The sequence below is a fragment of the Ictidomys tridecemlineatus genome, chromosome X (genome assembly GCF_052094955.1).
Source record: "Ictidomys tridecemlineatus isolate mIctTri1 chromosome X, mIctTri1.hap1, whole genome shotgun sequence".
In the NCBI taxonomy this organism is placed as follows: Eukaryota; Metazoa; Chordata; class Mammalia; order Rodentia; family Sciuridae; genus Ictidomys; species Ictidomys tridecemlineatus.
This window is the reverse complement of record NC_135493.1, coordinates 76855908-76874197: the sequence shown is the minus strand read 5'-3', so window position 1 is coordinate 76874197 and position 18290 is coordinate 76855908. Positions and strand designations below refer to the sequence as shown.

Sequence of the window (18290 nt, the reverse complement as noted above, 5' to 3'; positions counted from 1 at the left end):
GCTGGATTGTGAAGGCATATCTTTGAAAAGTGTTTCAGAGTCCAGCAAATGTTACATGTGAGTGACCACATAGAAGAAGAGAGGGGGGTTTGCAGTGATTAAGGTAATATAATGAAAAAGGTAAGTAGGAGATGACTCCTGTCAGGGAGGCTCTTAGAAATGCCATTTTCAGACCACTTAGAAAGCCTGAAACTTTCTCTAAAATATATTCTCAAAATAGTTTGGGGGGAATATATATTTACTCAGTTTGTGATCACCACTGCTGAGGATCAGAAGAACTGAAATGGTTCCTAAGTACCCAAGATGGCATAAACTCCAGAATTTTGGTGTTGGGGCTCAAACCCAGGGCCTTGTGCATGCTAAGCTCATGTCCTATCCCTGGGTTACACTCCCAGCCCGTGAGCTTCTGGTTTTGTAAGGTTTTATTGGAATGTAGATATGGTTCATTATTGTCTGTTTTTTGTTTTTTTTTTTTTCCTACAGCAGGATCTTGTGAGAGAGACTGTATGGTCTGCAGAGCCTGAGGTATTATCATGTGACTCTTTATAGGAAGTTTGCCAACTCCTGGTGTGGGTTAAATGTATTATGTCCACAAATCCTCCTTATCCCACTTTCTTTATATGGGGTATGTGTTTACAGCTGATCCTGGGATATATGGAATCAATTTGCTTTTTAATTTCTTTTCAAACTCTCCAAGAAAGTACATTCACAAATTATAAATTTAAGAAATATATAGAAGGAACTACGTTTTATATGCTTTCTTGTAGTTAATTTATTTATTCTATATGGTTCTTGCATTACTTCTTTTTTTTTTTAATAACCATTTTAAAATTAGGCTATTCATAAGTATCCAGAAAGTTACAACTTATGATCCCTACTTTAACCTTTTCCTGATTTTAGTATACTTCCCCACTGTGGCTTTTTTGCATATTTCTGCAGATGTTTTGACTTTTCTGGGGAGAAAAGCCATCTTAGAACATAATTTTTTGTAGTTCTATATTGGGGAAATATGCAACTTATAGTTTTTTTGTGCATTTGATGCCATTTATTGAGCATCTACTAGGAGCCTATGCATACTTTCATAGAATCTGCTCAAACTCAAAGATTTGTATGTTAATCAGTTATCTATTTATCTATTTTTTTTTTCTTTCCATACCAGGTATTGAACTCAGGGACATTCAATTGTTGAGTCACATCCCCACATCCCCATCTCTTTTTATTTTTTGAAGCAGGGCCTCACTAAATTGCTAGGACTGGCTTTGAATTTGTGATCCTCCTGCTTCAGCTTCCTCAGCTGCTGGGATTAAAGATGTGTTGGCAAGTTATCTCCATTTCAAGGATGAGTCTTTGAAAGCACAAGTGACTTTTCTTAAATCATATTGCTAATTAGTGGTACAAATGGGACTTAAAAGAATAATTTATGTTACTCTTTGGTACTGGGGATTGAATTCAGTGCCTCACACATGCCAGGCAAGCACTCTGCTACTGAGCTACATCTCCAGCCCTCCTTATTTGTTTACTTATCGGTTTGTTGGTCTTGGGTTTGAACCCAGGGTCTTGTGCATGCTAAGCATATACTCTACCTCTACCACTTAGCTGCACCCCAGCCCCCATTTTCTTTTCTTGTTTTTTTTTGGTACCAAGGATTGAACCCAGTGACACTTAACCACTGAGCCACATCCCAGACCCCCCCCCTTTTTAAATTGTTGCCCTTTTTTTAACACCTTTATTTTTATTTATTTATTTTTATGTTGTATTGAGGATGGGACCCAGTGCCTCCATATGCTAGGCAAGTGCTCTTCCACTGAGCTACAACCCCCGCCTCTGTTCTTTTTTTTTTGGAGCTGGGGATTGAACCCCGGACCTCATGCATGCTAGGAAAGTGCTTTTTCACCAAGCTATCTCCCTCCCTTCCCCCAGCTCTATTTGAAGAGCTTTATTTTATTTATGTATTTTTATGTGGTGTTGAAGATCAAACCCAGTGTCTCACACATGTTAGGCAAGCACTTTACTACTATCTCCCCAGCCCTTCTTCAGCCCTTGTTTATATTTTATTCAGAGATGGTCTTGCTGAGTTGCTTAGAGCCTCAATAAGTTGCTGTTGCTGGTTTGAACTTGCAAATCTTCTGCCTCAGCCTTCTGAGCTGCTGGATTATAGGAGTGTACCACTGGGCCCAGCCCTTTTTCTCTTCCTTTTTTTTTTTTTTTTTTTTTTTGTGGTTTGTGTTGCTGGGGATCAAACCCAGGGCTTTGCCACATGCTAGGCAAGTATTTAACCACTAAGCTACAGCCCCTAGCCCTTCCATTTTCTATGTATTATCAAAGTTTTTTTTTTTTTTAAAGAGAAAGAGAGAATTTTAAAATATTTATTTTTTTGGTTTTCGGCGGACACAACATCTTTGTATGTGGTGCTGAGGATCGAACCTGGGCCGCACGCGTGCCAGGTGAGCACGCTACCGCTTGAGCCACATCCCCAGCCCTTATTTTTAAATTTTGGAATTTGGCCTTTAGTGGGCATAGAGTAGTAAAGTGTAATAATTGGGAAAATTCTTTATGAGAGACTTTGTTGAAGTGAAATTCACTGGAATCAGGAGTCAGAAGCCAGTTTTGATCACCTAACCCTACATGTTCTCCTCCCCTTGCATATCAGGCTATTCATTCTGTTTTCCTTTTCAACAATTTACCAATTTACCAATTGGTAATACTGTTCTATCTAAAACCCTTCTCAGCAGTTTCTCCTCTCTGTCTCTTTCTGTCTGAGGTCAGCCACATACCTACTCTCTAGAAACCTTATTGTCTTTTTTTTTTTTTGCTGGTAATTGAACACAGGGCCTTGTGCATGCCAGACAGGCACTCTACCAACTAAGCTATATCCCCAGCCCATAGAAACCTTACTGTCTTATTGTGGTGAAGTCCAATGATAGCTTTTTATTGTAAATAGGTCCTTATGCTCAAAGAGACTAGATGAGGAGATGAGGAGTTTTTTTTACTTAATAGCTAATGATTTTGGGGTGACTGGGATTCAGGGAGGGTCTGGGAACCTGGGAACCTTTAAGAATTCTGTTAATTTTCTCTTTTTTGAAATGGGGTCTCTCCATGCTGTCCTGGCTGGGCTCAAGTGATTTTTTTTTTTTTTTTAAAGAGAGAGAATTAATTTTTTTAATATTTATTTTTCAGTTTTCGGTTGACATCTTTATTTTTATGTGGTGCTGAGGATCGAACCCAGCGTCCCGCGCATGCCAGGCGAGCGTGTTACTATGTGAGCCACGTCTCCAGCCCTCAAGTGATTTTTCATGTCTTAGCCCCTCTAAGGCTTCTGAGTAGCTGAGACTGAAGATTGAAGGACTCCTTACCCCAACTTTTTAGAATTTGAATGTCAAATGGGGCCTGATAAATCTTCCTAGAGAGAAGAATTCCCAGCATTGGTACATTTGGATAACCATGATTCCTCTGTAGTAGGGATAGAACACATTGATGTGACTATTGTTTGTGTAGCAGAATATTAAAATATGGTAGGCATAATGGTACCCCACAGAAAATGAGCCATAAAAGGGCCTTTTAGAATCAGGATTTTTTTCCCCCCTGTGGCACTTGAGATTGAACCCAGGGGCCCTATGGCACCTAGGTGCATCCCCAGCCCTTTTTACTGTTTTGATACAGGATCATGCTAAATTGGTCTTGAACTTACAGTCCTCCTATCTCAGTCTCCCATGTTGCTGGGGTTACAGATATTGCCACCATTCCTGGCTGTGGCTCATTTGTTTTAGATTACATAAATGGAGAATTTTAAAGACTATAAGACCATCTTTTTTTTTGGGGGGGGGGAGTCTGTAGGTAAGGGTACTGGGAATTGAACCCAGAAGGGCTTTAAACTGAGCTGCATCCCCAGATGTTTTTATTTTTATTTGGCGACAGGTCTCACAGCCCAGGCTGTCCTTGAATTTAAAATCATTCAGTCTCAACCTCCCCAGTTGTTGGGATTATAGGCATATGCCACTGTACTGTCCTACAAGACCTTCTTGATTGTACTACCCTTTAATAGGTGGAGTAGTACTCAGCATTGGGCTTTCAGACTCAAAATGGTATGTAATCAAAAAGGCCTTGCAGTCTTTGAAAATCTCCATGAGGAGCTCTATGGAACATTGAAGTGGTTCACAAGTAAAGTGAATGAATCATTCTCTCTCTTTTTTTTTTAACGCTAATTTTAAGTTTTTTTTTTTTATTTAATTTCTTTTTTTTTTTTTTTAAGAGAGAGTGAGAGAGGAGAGAAAGAGTGAGAGAGAGAATTTTTTTAACATTTATTCTTCAGTTCTCGGTGGACACAACATCTTTTGTTGGTATGTGGTGCTGAGGATTGAACCCGGGCTGCCGCCTGAGCCACATCCCCAGCCCCGAATCATTCTCTTATTTACTCTAATTTCCTTTCTCCTTCTATCCTTGTGCTCTCTTCCTCTTTGTCTTAGTACAACCTATTCCCTTTCTCTTTTCCTCCATAGGCCAGTCTTCAAGCCCCTACTGCACTACCCAGTTTAAAATCTTTTTATCATGTCAGTGTTGGCATCCATACAGGGCATTGGGTACTTAAAGCAAGTTTCTGTTCTGTTTTTTATTTATAAGTGTTATGTTTATACATGTAAAGACTTTATTGGAAACTATCCATAAGTAGTATTAAGAGGGAAATGATCTGGCAACCTACCCATGTGCTATTTTTATAGTCTTATTTTAGCTAATCATTTTTTCTTTTTTCTGTATAATAACATTTTTAAGTTTTAAAAAATAATTACCTACTTATCTTTTTTTTCTTTAGGAGGATACTGGGGATTGAACTCAGGGGCACTTCACCACTGAGCCACATCCACAGCCCTTTTCTATTTTTATATTGAGACAGGGTCTCACTAAGTTGCTTAGCAAGCCTCACTTTTGCTGAGTCTAGCTTTGAACTCACAATTCTCCTGCCCCAGTCTCCTTACTTTCTGAGATTACAGGCTGAGGAACCATGCATTTTTTTTTTTTAAAGAGAGAGTGAGAGAAGGGAGAGAGAGAGAGAGAGAATTTTAATATTTATTTTTTAGTTCTTGGCAGACACAACATCTTTGTTGGTATGTGGTGCTGAGGATCGAACCCGGGCCGCACGCATGCCAGGCGAGCGTGCTACCGCTTGAGCCACATCTCCAGCCCACCATGCCTTATTTTTAAGATGGAATGTCATTGTGTTGTCCAGGCTGATCTGAAACTCCTGGTCTTAGTGATCCTTCTATTTCAGCTTCCCAAGTGCTGAAACCAACAGGCACATTCGACTGCATTTAGCTTATTATTTAAATTTTAATATTAAATATTAATCTTAGTGTACTACTCATTATTTTCTTCAGAGAAATTTTCTAGTTTCAGAACCAAGATGTTTATAAGTCAGGGTATACATTAGCACCATTAAGACTAGCTAGACCCAAGGAGGAGATATGGAAGTGGTACCTCTATTTTTCCTTACACTAATTTATTCTACCTAGCATTAACAGCCAAGTGAATATTTATAGCAATGGATGGTCCTATGGTCTTTTACCTTTTGTGCTGTGAAATGTTTTTGTTTCCTCACCTGCCTTATATATCTCCTTTTTTCATTTTATATGAAACAACCATATATTTGTTTTTTCCTGCAAAATAATGAACTCTTTTTCTCCAGTTTAAAGTGGCTGCCCGGGTGTAGACTCAAAAAGTAGAGATAAGTATGTACCTGAGGAATACACAGAATCATGGAATCACTACTGGCACTTTTGAATATGAGTTGAGTGCATATGATCATATGATTCTGGAAGTTCTGGAACTCAAAATAGTCTTAACACCCACCCCCTTCCCCTGTGTTGGGGATTAAACTCAGGGTCTCAAGCATGCTAAGCACATATCCTTCCACATATTTTTTAATTTTTAATTTTTTTTTTTTTTTGCAGTAATGGGGATTGAGCCTAGGGGTACTTTAACACTGAGCTATATCCCTACTTTTTTTTTTTAATTTCATTTTTTTGTTGTTATTCATGGACAGAATGTCTTTATTTATTTTTATGTGGTGCTAAAAATAGCCCCACACATGATAGGCAAGCACTCTTCCACTCAGCCCTAGCCCTATATCCCTACCTTTTTTTATTTCTTATTTTGAGACAGGGTCTTGCAAAGTTGCCACAGCTGGCCTCGAACTTGAAATCTTCCTCAGCTTCCTCAGCCTCCTGAGGTGTGCACCACTAGGCCCTGCTAAGTAAAAATTTCCTTTGTGTATTGGTGATTGAATCCAAGGGCCCTTTACCACTGAGCTATATCTCAGTCTTTTTTTTAATTTTGAGACAGGATCTTGCTAAATTGTTGAGTCTTACTAAATTGCTGAGACTGATCTCAAGCTTGTGATCTTCCTGACTTAGCCTCCAGAGTCGCTGGATTATACTATGCCTAGCTAAAAATGTTTTTAAAGACAGGGGCTGGGGTTGTGGCTCAGTGGTAGAGTGCTCGCCTTGCACGTGTGAGACCCTGGCTTTGATACTCAACACTATATAAAGTTAAATAAGTGAAATAAAGGTATTGTCCAACTACAACTAAAAAGTAAATATTAAAAAGGACAGGGCCAGAGCGATTATTATAATTATAAGTGTTTTGTGATCATTTGTACTTTTGATATATTACAATACCTCATGATGATCCTCAAAAAAATAAAAAAAGGTAAATGCAATATAATGGGGACCATATAGAGTTATTCATAGATGCATATAGTTCTAAATCTGTCCCATAGAGTAATGGCTTACATTGATACCTCTTTACCAATGATAATGTTATGCTATTGTAAATGTCCACAGGTTGAATATCTCTTATCTGAAATGTTTGGGACTAGAATTATTTAGATTTCAGAGTTTTTAATATTTTGGGTATATTTATATACTGGTTATACATAATCTGAAATCCAAAATAATCTGTCTTGCATTTAGGAGAATTTTGGAGATTATTTTGCATCTTGGATTTTTAGATTAGGTATGTTCAACCTGTTATAGATTCTCTCACATCTACATTTTTCTATAGGACCTAATTTTGGAAGTTATTCATAAGAAACCCCTTGTGAAGTCACACATACATTTTGTTATTGTTTATAGGCATCATTTGTTCTAATCACTTGTTGTCCTTTCCCTTGTACCATATCATAACATAGTATTCTAACTTGACTAACTTCACTAAGTTTATTTGGAATAGTCTAATTAATTTGGCAAACAATTAAGAATATAAATCTCCCGGCCAGGCGCGGTGGCTCATGCTGATAATCCCAGCGACTCGGGAGGCTGAGGCAGCCTCAGCAATGGCCAGGCACTAAGCAACTCAGTGAGACCCTGCCTCTAAATAAATACAAAAAAGGGCTGGGGATGTGGCTTAGTGGTCGAGTGCCCCTGAGTTCAATCTCTAGTACCAAAAAAAAAAAAAAAAAGAATCTCCCTCATTCTGCTAGGTCTAAGCTTTCTGCTAGTTTTAGTTTTAGTCCAGCTGTCATGTAAAGGAATTCTCTGTGACAGATGTCGGCAAACATTTTCTGTAAAGAGCAAGATAATATCTATTCAACTCTGCAATTGTAGCATGAAAGCATCCATGGACAATATGGACATGATTATGTTCTGATAAAACTTCATTTACAAAAACAGGCAATAGGTGAGATTTGGACTACAGGCCAGTGTGCTGTTCCTTATTACTTTACAGTATATATACTCAGACTTTTAGAACAGAATTATACAATAAAGCAAACATTCAGAGCAATTTTAGTCACATTCTAATACAATAACAATAATACATCTGTACTTGAACCAGCAGTGGAAAGTCTCTTATGATCTATACCATAAGTGCATGGTAGAGTGACACATAATCTTCATGGGCCATGCTATTACCATCCCCATAGAGGAATCTCCTTGCTGTGGGTCTTTGTATGGCTTAGAAGGGACATTGTCTTTGTTACTTATTCTTATCCTTACATTATCAGCCCCAGTATTTGCCTTTTTCACCAGTATTACGTCTTCTAACTTACTGATGCTAGTAGAGGAATCCAATGGGTTATAGTCACTGTCCCAACAGTCAAGGTATAGGGGTCCTGTGGTTTTGGTAATTTGCTATGTCAATCTCTAAATTTGACTTTCAGGATTTGGAGGAATTATTCCTTCCATTGCTATCTCAAAAGGTGATCTGGACAATGGAATAGAGACCTCTCAATCAGGTAAGTGATTGTTGAACATGAAGGTTGCACAACTATTTTTCTTTGGCCTTTTTGTTGTATTTGTTAATAGGTTTCCTAATAATGAACTAACCTTGCATTTTGGAAGAAAATTTTTACTTTTCAAGGATTTTTAATTATATTTGTTAAATTTATTATTTTGAGTTTTGTTTTCTATTTTTTTAAATTAATATTTTCTTTTGAGGTTCAAAAGTGAGTTAGTTTGGGGTAGCATGACAGTCTTTGTCTGTTAATGTTAGGATCATGAGTGAAATTTTTTGTTGCTCTCTATTTAAGCATATCAGACATCTTGCATGCAGTTAAATGTGCTTTATTTACTTTTTGTGGTGCTGGGGATTGAACCCAGGGCCTTGTGCATGTGAGACAAGCACTCTACCAGCTGAGCTATGTCCCCAGCCCTTAAATATGCTTTAATAACATGATTTTCAAATTTGTACATACTATCATATAACACTATGAATGTAAAAATCAATTTTGTTTTCTGATATTTGGAACCTTGTTTCAGTTATTACCTTTTTTGTTTTTGTTTGTTTGCTATTCTGGGTCTCTCTAGGCAAGTACTTTACCACTCAGTTATACACCCAGCCTGCACTACTCTCCCCATCTTTTTTTTTTTTTCCTTTTTGGGAACTAGAGATTGAACTCAGGCACTTGACCAGTGAGCTGCTTGGTTCCTCGCTGTTGCTAAGGCTGGCTTTGAACTTGTGATCCTCCTGTCTCAGCTTCCCAAGCTGTTGGGATTACAGACATGTGCCACTGAGCCCAGCCTGCAGTACCCTTTTAATTGTGTGTAAATAGTGCTGTAGTGAACATCCTGTAGATAAATTGTGCATATCCATGTTTATATTGTAACACTGAATAAAACTTCCAGTTCCTCTAGTAGTATGAGCATTCCCATTTTTACACATCCTTACCAATATACTGTTTTAAGGTTTTTAATAAATCTGCCAATTGTACAGGTGAAAAAATGTTCTCCTTTGAAAATTCGATATATATCTTTTTTAAAAAAATTTTTTTTAGTTGTAGTTGGACACAATACCTTAATTTAATTAATTTATTTTTATGTGGTGCTGAGGTTCAAACCCAGCGCCTCACATGTGCTAGGCAAGTGTTCTACTGCTGAGTCACAACTCCAGCCCTCAGTATATGCCTTTGATTCCTAATGAGGTAGAGGAGATTAAAATCTTACTTGGGTCCTAATTTTTTAGTTTCTTTATCATACTTTTTTTAGATGGTACTGGGGATTGAACACAGAGCCTCCTACTTGCTAGGAAGTGCTCTACTACTGAGCTACATTCCTAACCAATTTTTAAAATTTTTATTTTGAGACAAGGTCTTGCTCAGTTGTCCAGGCTAGTCTTGAACTTGTTATGTTCATCTCTCAGCCTCCTAAGTAAAAATTATAATTTCATATAGCTTAAATATCTTTTTTACCCATATTTTAAAAGTGATGCATTGTACTTGTACAATGGGATTTGATGTTACATATTCATACACTCACACAGTGTAACAATATAATTTGGCCAATATAATTTCCCAGTATTTCCCGTTTGCCTCTCCTCCTCCCTTCCCCATTCCCTCCAAATCTTTTTTTTTATAATGCATTCTTCTCTTCTTCCATATTATGAAGATGAATACATTTTCCTATAGTTCATAATTGATTTATGTTTTACTTATTTTTTAATGAGTCTTTTCCAGTGTGGATCTCTTTGGTGTATGGCATGTAATTAATTTTCTAAATGTCCAGCATATTTAGCATTCAAAGAATAAGAGGGGTATCTCAGCAGGAGTTCCAGAATCTTTTTTTTTTTTATATACCTGGTGTTGAACTCAGGGACACTTGACCACTGAACCACATTCCCAGTCCTATTTTTTTGTATTTTATTTAGAGGCAAGGTCTCACTGAGTTATTTAGTGCCTTGACTTTTGCTGAGGCTGGCTTTGAACTTGTGATCCTTCTGTCTCAGCTTCCCAAGCCGCTGGGATTATAGGCGTGTGCCACCACGCCCAGTGAGTTTCCAAATCTTTTTCCAATATTTGACTATCTCCCTCACCCTTACTTCACCCGCTATACTAGAGAGTGAACCTAGGGATACCTTACCATGAACCCCATCCCCAGCCCTCTTTATTTTTTGAGACAGGGTCTTGCTAAATTGCTGAGGCTGACCTTAAACTTGATCCTCCTTCTTCAGCCTCTATCACACCTGGCTCCAGAGCTCTGCTTTTTTTTTTTTTTTTAAATATTTGTTTTAGTTGGACACAGTACCTTTATTTTATTTTATTTCTTAAATTTGTTTTTTAGTTGTAGTTGGACACAATACCTTTATTTTATTCATTTATTTTTATGTGGTGCTGCAGATTAAACCCAGGGTCTTGCATGTGTGAGGCAAGCACTCTACTGCTAAGCCACAACCCCAGCCCCCTTTATTTTATTTTTATGTGGTGCTGAGGATAGAACCCAGGGCCTCACATGTGCTAGGTCAGCGCTCTACCACTGAGCCACAATCCCAATCCCCAGAGCTCTGCTTTTAACATGAATAGATATTATATCAGTCCCTCTTTTTTTTTAATATTTATTTTTTAGTTGTAGTTGGACACAATACCTTTATTTATTTTATTTATTTTTATGTGCTGCTGAGGATCGAACCCAGGGCCTTGCATGTACTAGGCAAGCGCTCTACCGCTGAGCCACAACCCCAGCCCCTCAGTCCCTCTTTTCTGTAAGTGTCTTGTCAGTTTTACTACCACTGGTTTGTGTTCTTTATGACAGGAATTGGCAAACTTTTTCTATATATAGCCTGATACTGAGTAGTTTAGGCTCTGGGGGCTATGTGGGTTCTGCCAGTGTATCAGGGAAAGCAGCTTTAGACCATGCATAAATGAATGTGACTGTTCCAACAACTATTTACAAAATATAGCTGGTAGCTGCATTTGGTCTGTGGGCTATAATTTGCCAATGCCTACTTTTTATGTCATTTTACTGTTTTATTTTTGGTAGTACTGGGGATGAAACCCAGGATTTAATGCATGCTAGCCTAGGCAAGTCTACCATTTACTGAGCTATTTGCGACATCCCCAGCATTCCATCCCCCTGCCACTTTTTTTGTTATACTGGGGGTTGAACTAAGGTCTTCACACATGCTAGGCAACTGCTCTACCAATGAGTTACATTCCCAGCCCCAGTCCTAGCTCTCAGCTCTTTTTAATTTTTATTTTGATTTAGGTTTTTGCTAAATTGCCCAGGCTGGACTTGAACTTGTAATCCTCATTCCTTAGCCTCCCAAATGGCTGGGGATATAGGTGTGTGCCACCACAATGAATCTCCCTATAACCTTTTAAATTACTATTTTCACCTCCAGTCTTTGCTACTTATTACCTATTTCCATATTTCACATTTCTGAAGTTTTGGAGAGCACAGGTGGTAACTAAACTGCATGCTTTGCATGTCATTTGTATCATGTGCTGGGATGTGCAAGTTGTGCTTGCCTGCCTGCCTCCCTGCTTCAGTATGACTAATTTCAAGTAGCTACATTGTTTTTGAGGGTCTGTTTTTTGCAATTCAGATTTCATTTCAAGAAACAGGCTGATTTATATAAATTTTAAAATGTCCAAAGAACTTCTTTTTAGTGTGGTATCATTTCTGTGATTCAGTTTAGCTTGTTTTTTTTTTTTAAAGAGAGTGAGAGAGGAGAGAGAGAGAGAGAGAGAATTTTTAATATTTATTTGTTTTTAGTTCTTGGCGGACACAACATCTTTGTTGGTATGTGGTGCTGAGGATCGAACCCAGGCCGCACGCATGCCAGGCAAGCGCGCCACCGCTTGAGTCACATCCCTAGCCCAGTTTAGCTTGTTTTTGATTCCATGTGCTTGTGGTCTTGCTTTCTACTATAGACTGGTTCCTCATAGTCTGTCTTCCTTTACCCCCTAGCTTCTGGAGGCTTACAGTGTTTTTTTCAATTTGAATCTCAATTGAGCTTTTGTGATCTCTGTAGACATGGCCTTCATTTTAGCTCATCTTTGTCTACATAGACTATCTGTTTTAACTCTAGGGTGCAGTTGTCATTAAAGTGAGAATGTCTGATTCCTTTTGAGTTCTTAAGTTTCCTAATTAAGTTTCCTATTAATTGTAGGGTTGCAATTTGACACATCCAGGGCATTTCCTCCTATTGATTGCTAAATGTGACTGTCTTTTTTTCTTTATATATAATTCAAAATTGCTTTAGCCTAACATAATCCAGTTACTATAAATATTTCTAGTATCATTTAATTGCTCTAAAAATAGAACTCAGCTCAGTCATAGAGCATCTAGAAGTATCATACCTGTCCACAAGTTCATAGTCAGTTCTCCAACTGTATTCCTCCTGAGAGGCTCTTTTGCTTCTTCTTTTTTTTTAATATTTATTTTTTAGTTGTAGGACATAATAAATCTTTTTTTTTTAATATTTATTTTTTAGTTTTAGGTGGACACAATATCTTTATTTATTGCTGAGAATCGAACCCAGTGCCTCATGCATGCTAGGCCAGCATGCTACCACTTGAGCCACATCCCCAGCCCTGGACATAATATCTTTTTTTTTTTTTTTTTTTTTTTAAGAAATAGAGAGGAGAGAGAGAGAATTTTTAATATTTATTTTTCAGTTCTCGGCGGACACAACATCTTTGTTGGTATGTGGTGCTGAGGATCGAACCCTGGCCGCATGCATGCCAGGCGAGTGATCTACCGCTTGAGCCACATCCCCAGCCCCTGGACATAATATCTTTATTTCATTTTTATGTGGTGGTGAGGTTTGAACCCAGTGCCTCAAGTGTACTTGGCGAGTGCTCTAACACTGAGCCACAACCCCAGCCCCTCTTTTGCTTCTTAATGTTGGTATTAGTTGGGTACTTTTCATTATTATTATTATTATTATTTTGGCGTTACTGGGAATTGAATCCAGGGGTGCTCTACCACTGAGCTATATTCAGTGTAGTTCATAAAATAAAACTCTTTAGATTTTTTATTTTGAGGCAGCATCTTGCTAAGTTGCTAGGGCCTTACTAAGTTAGTGTGGCTGAGTTCAAACTTGTGATGCTCCTGTCTTAGCCTCCTAAATTGCTGGGGTTATAGATGTGTGCTACCATGCTTGGCTAGATTAGGCACTTCTGATTGTTAGAAGTAAAATCGGTGAGCTCCCATAATGATAGGCAGTCCACCTGTAGAGAGATAATGCTGGCTGAGATCACCTGCAGTTACAAATGTAGGAGACATTAATATGATTAAGCCTCTTAGTGGTAATAACTGGGTTTAGAGAAGCACCAGGAAACAGCAGGAGTTGCTACATCTTTACATTGGAGTTGTGTCATTCATATCACTGAACTTGTCTGTCTCTCTGATTATCTTTTGTATCTTATAATTTGTCCTTTTACGTGTTGGCCTGTCTGTCCACTTTGGTATTTCTCTACTTCATGTTTTTATTTTAGCTCATACATAGGTTTTGCTTCTTTTCTTTTTTTTTTTGGCAGCAGGACCAGGAATTGAACCCAGGGGCACCCTAACCACCGAGCCTCATCTCTAGCCCTTTTTATTTTTTTATTTTCAGACAGGATCTCACTAAATTGCTTAGGGCCTCAGTAAGCTGTTAAGGCTGGCTTTAAACTTGCAATACTCCTGGCTCAGCCTCCTGCTGGGATTGATTATAGGCATGCGCCACAACACCTGGCTAGGTTTTGCTTTCTTATGCTACCTTCCTTTGCTGCTTGTGGCCCTCATGGCCTCACCTGTGTGTTGTGTGCTGGCTTCCTGCATATTCTTTCAGTTTTAGTTCCTTTTACTGTGATAACTTTTGACAGCCAAATTCTAGTTCCTGAGAATACAATTTTAGTAGGTCTGTCCTTATCCCATTTTAGTTAGTAACATACAACAGTGTTTTGTGTTCTTCAGTTAAGTCACTTGTCTCTGCTGCTTTTACTCTGCTTGTTTCTCAGCTTCTAACAGCCATTAACATCTAACTTCTTCATCCTTTGTTTCAGGGGTTGCAATTGCAAATGCCTGCAGGAACCACATGGGGTAAATGTGTGAGATGGTTCTGGTATTCATTCTCCTTTTTCTTGAAGCACTATCTTTTGTTTCTTTTGTTCTCTTTCATTTTCTTTTTTATCTACCTTTGATAGAGATGTTAGAAGAAAGTTTATTGTGAAATATAACAAATGTGATGGTAAGGGCAACTTATGCTTCTAAGAGGATGGGGAGTGTTTGGGATTGTGGTTATTAACTGGAACATTCACCATTCATCTAAAGGGGGGGACGGTTTGTTGATAGTTTCTGCTTTTTCACAATTTTGGCTTATTGTAATGTTACCATTTCTCGTGTCATGACACACTATCTGTTCAACTCAGTTTGGGGCTTGGGCTTAGCAGTTTTCTTTGGAAGTGTTTGGAATTGGACCTCAGTTTATTTAAATTCAGCTATATAAATTAGAACGAAATAGATTGGGAAAGAATAGATTAAGATAAGTTTCTAGGAACAAACTAACCTCCAACTTGCAAAGGGTAAGTATTTTGTGAGATTTTTGTCTCAGCCATTTGTGTCATCTTTAGTCTAGTGTACTTTTTTTTTTTGGTGAGAGGGATTGAACCTGAACCTGGAGCCCTTAACCACTGAGCCACATCCCCAGACCTTATTTGATTTGGTGCTCTATAAAAGAACATATTTTCTATGGATGGTTTTGTATTTGATAGGAAATTTGTACAATTCTGTTTTCCTCAGAATAGGTAGGTTGAGGGAATGTGTGGCAGATACCATGACTGATTTGACAGGTATATTTTAGTATGTGGCTGCTAGGCAGATAAATATTTTTAGCCTAAAACACCTTACAATTTTCATGTATAGATTCCCTAGTGCATTCAGTTTTGCTGTTCTAAATAGTAATAACACAAATTGCCATCTAGCACTTGTGTCCCAAAATGATGGTATGGGATAGATTCAAAAGTATGTGACCCAGGTGGGCATTGTGGCTCACACCTGTAATCCCAGTGATTCTGGAGGCTGAGGCCAAAGGATTGCAAGTTCAAGGACAGCACCAGTAACTTATCTCAAAATAAAAAAGAAAAAGCTCTGGGGAATGTAACTCAATGATAAAGCACCCCTGGGTTCAATCTCCATTACAAAAAACAAAAAAATGAATATGACCCAAATTGATAGAACAAAGTAGAATGTTGGTTGCCAGGGACTCGGGTAAGGAGGGAATAGAGAATTGTTTACTGGGAATAGAGTCAGTTTTATAGGAGGAAAAAATTTCTGGAGATTAGTTGCACAACAATGTGAATGTAGTACTGAGCTATAATACCTAAAATGTTTAAGGTGACAAAAAATATAGGTAGAATATTACACTATATAGACAGCTATCAGAATATATTAAATATACACAACTCTCAGAATATATTAAAAATTTAGCAAGTCATAGCATAGGCTTGTTCCATGTTTGTCTTGATTTGGCACCCCACAAAAGAAAACTGTTTCTCTGGCTTTGAAATTGAACTTTGTTCAATTCTGGTTTTCTTCAAAAAACATCTTCAAACAGGGGCTGGGGATGTGGCTCAAGCGGTAGCGCGCTCGCCTTGCATGCGTGCGGCCCGGGTTCGATCCTCAGCACCACATACCAACAAAGATGTTGTGTCCGCCGAGAACTAAAAAAAAATAAATATTAAAAATTCTCTCTCTCTCTCTCTCTCTCTCTCTCTCTCTCTCTCTCAAAAAAAAAAAATCTTCAAACAAAAAAGGTGCCTAACTAATTCTGTATGTGAGGGTTCAAAAAAACTGGCATATGAGCCAAATTTGGCCCACCAAAATTTTTGTATAGCCTATGAGCTGAGAATGGTGTTTATTTATTTTTTTTAATTTTATTTTTTAAAATTTTAATATTTATTTTTAGTTTTCGGCGGACACAATATCTTTATTTGTATGTGGTGCTGAGGATCAAACCCGGGGGGCATGCATGCCAGGCCAGCGCGCTACCGCTTGAACCACATCCCCAGCCCGTGTTTATGTTTTTTAATGACTGAAGAAAATCAAAAGGATTATGATATTTCATGCACATTGAAATGATGATAAATTTATTAAATAAACACAGTGACAACTTCTAATTTTTGTATATGTAACTTTTATGCTACTGTAGCAGAATAGACTATATGGTCTGCAAAACTGAAAAATATTTACTTGCCCATTGACAACAAATTTCAAATGAGCCTGTTGGCACAGCTGCCAGGTCCCTGACAAAATTAGCTTTAGTGGTTTTAAATGCCTAATTACCACTTTGTCTTAGACTACTAGGGGCTATTGTCATGTGCTAGTGTGGGGGATTCTCATTTCCTTACTTCCTACTGTGACACTTCAACCAGTTGCAGAAAACACATATTCTTGGTAAGCTTCAGTTGTGGCTGAAATTCTGTTAGCAGTTTCTGGTATAATGGTCACCTGAATTGTCAAGAAATAAGAATACTCTAAAGCCAGCCAAACAATTTTGAAATCCCAGAACTAGGCATGGCCAGCCCTGAGGTAAACAAGGATCTCTTCAAATAGGAAAACTGTCTGTTGAAATCAAGATAAAATTTAAGGAAATGAAATTCAGTTTCCTTTCTGAGTTTGAAAGTGTTTCAAAGAAAGAACTGGGTATGGCAGTAGCAAGAGTTTATATCATTCATATAATACACCCTTAGCATTTATCTATATATCTATGTATCTATTTTTGTGGTACTGGGGATTGGATCCAGGGTATACTGAACTACATCTTCAGCCCTTTTTATTTTTATTTTGAGACAGGGTCTTGGTAAATTGCTGTGGCTGGCCTCAAGCTTGTGACCCTTGTGCTTCAGCCTAATGAGTAGCTAGCATTACAGGCGTGTGCCAGACACTCCTAAGGAGCTATTCTTTTTTTTCCTTTTAATTTATTTTTTAGCTGGACACAATATCTTTATTTATTTTTATGTGCTGAGAATCGAACCCAGGGCCTGACATGTGCTAGGTGAGTGCTCTACCGCTGAGCCACAATTCCAGCCCAGGAGCTATTCTTTAAGAAAGAAGTCCAAGGGAATATTAAATTTTTGTTGTATGGTATTATCAGTTTAATTAGAATACAGAAAGTTGCAGTACTTTCCATTTGATATGATTTGGAAAAACGGATTGTAGTACTGGGAATAATTTGCTTCAGGTACTTTTCCCCCTATACTCACAATTTAAGTAATTGTTATAAACTTTTTGAGTGCATTTTCCTAATAAAGATTAAAATGTTGAAATATGGGTTTGGGGATATAGCTCAGTGGTAAGAGTAATTAATTGCCTAAGAAATATAAGGCCTTGGGTTTCATCTCTAGCAACTCCTTACCCCCTTCTCTAAAAGCAAAGTATGTACATCATAATGTTCATGTTGGTTATTCTAGAGAGGTTTCCATAAATAATATAATTTCCTTTGGGGTGCTTTAATTAAAAGTAAAAATATTTTTGGCTTAAAATGTACTATTTTAGGGCTATTTCAGTAGCTCAGTGGCAGAGCACTCGCCTCACATGTGGGAAACACTGGGAGATCCTCAGCACCACATAAAAATAAAGGTTATTGTGTCCACCTACAACTAAAACAAATATTTTTTAAAAAATGTACTATTTCAGCTGGATACAGTGGCCCATGCTTGTAATCTCAGCTCAATTTTTGTTGTATGATACCATACATACCATATGGAGGAGGAGGCAGGAGGATTGGAAGATTGAGGGCAGACTCAGCAATTTACAGAGTGCTTATAAATATTAAAAACAAAGTGCTTGAGGAATGCAGCTCAGTGGGAGATCACTCCTGGTTCAGTCCCCCAATACCACAGAAAATAAATAAACAAATAAACAACAAAATAGCTGGGTGGTTAGAAATTGAGACTAGTTCTTATGTTCAAGATAGAGAAGTTTCTCATAGGTGTCAAGAGGGCAAGCAGGCTTATTAAAATGGAAAGCCCTTTGAAAACATTTAAATGTCTGTGTAAAGGTTGCTGAAAATAGGGGACTCAGTATATAGCTCGGTTGGCAGAG

The 18290-nt window shown here is 37.9% G+C and overlaps 1 non-coding gene across 50 annotated transcripts in view; it reads left to right on the top strand.

Moving 5' to 3' along the window:
* The window catches only part of LOC101960618 (uncharacterized), a 401529-nt gene that overhangs the window by 13711 nt on the left and 369528 nt on the right, over positions 1–18290 (top strand). For 36 of the 50 annotated variants that reach the window (XR_013431556.1, XR_013431545.1, XR_013431566.1 and 33 more), the window contains 2 exons: positions 1–2444; positions 8150–8224. This is a non-coding gene — a transcript (uncharacterized LOC101960618). The remainder of the gene's footprint in view (positions 2445–8149; positions 8225–18290) is intronic. The other 14 variants (XR_013431568.1, XR_013431569.1, XR_013431567.1 and 11 more) reach the window with 12 other exon arrangements.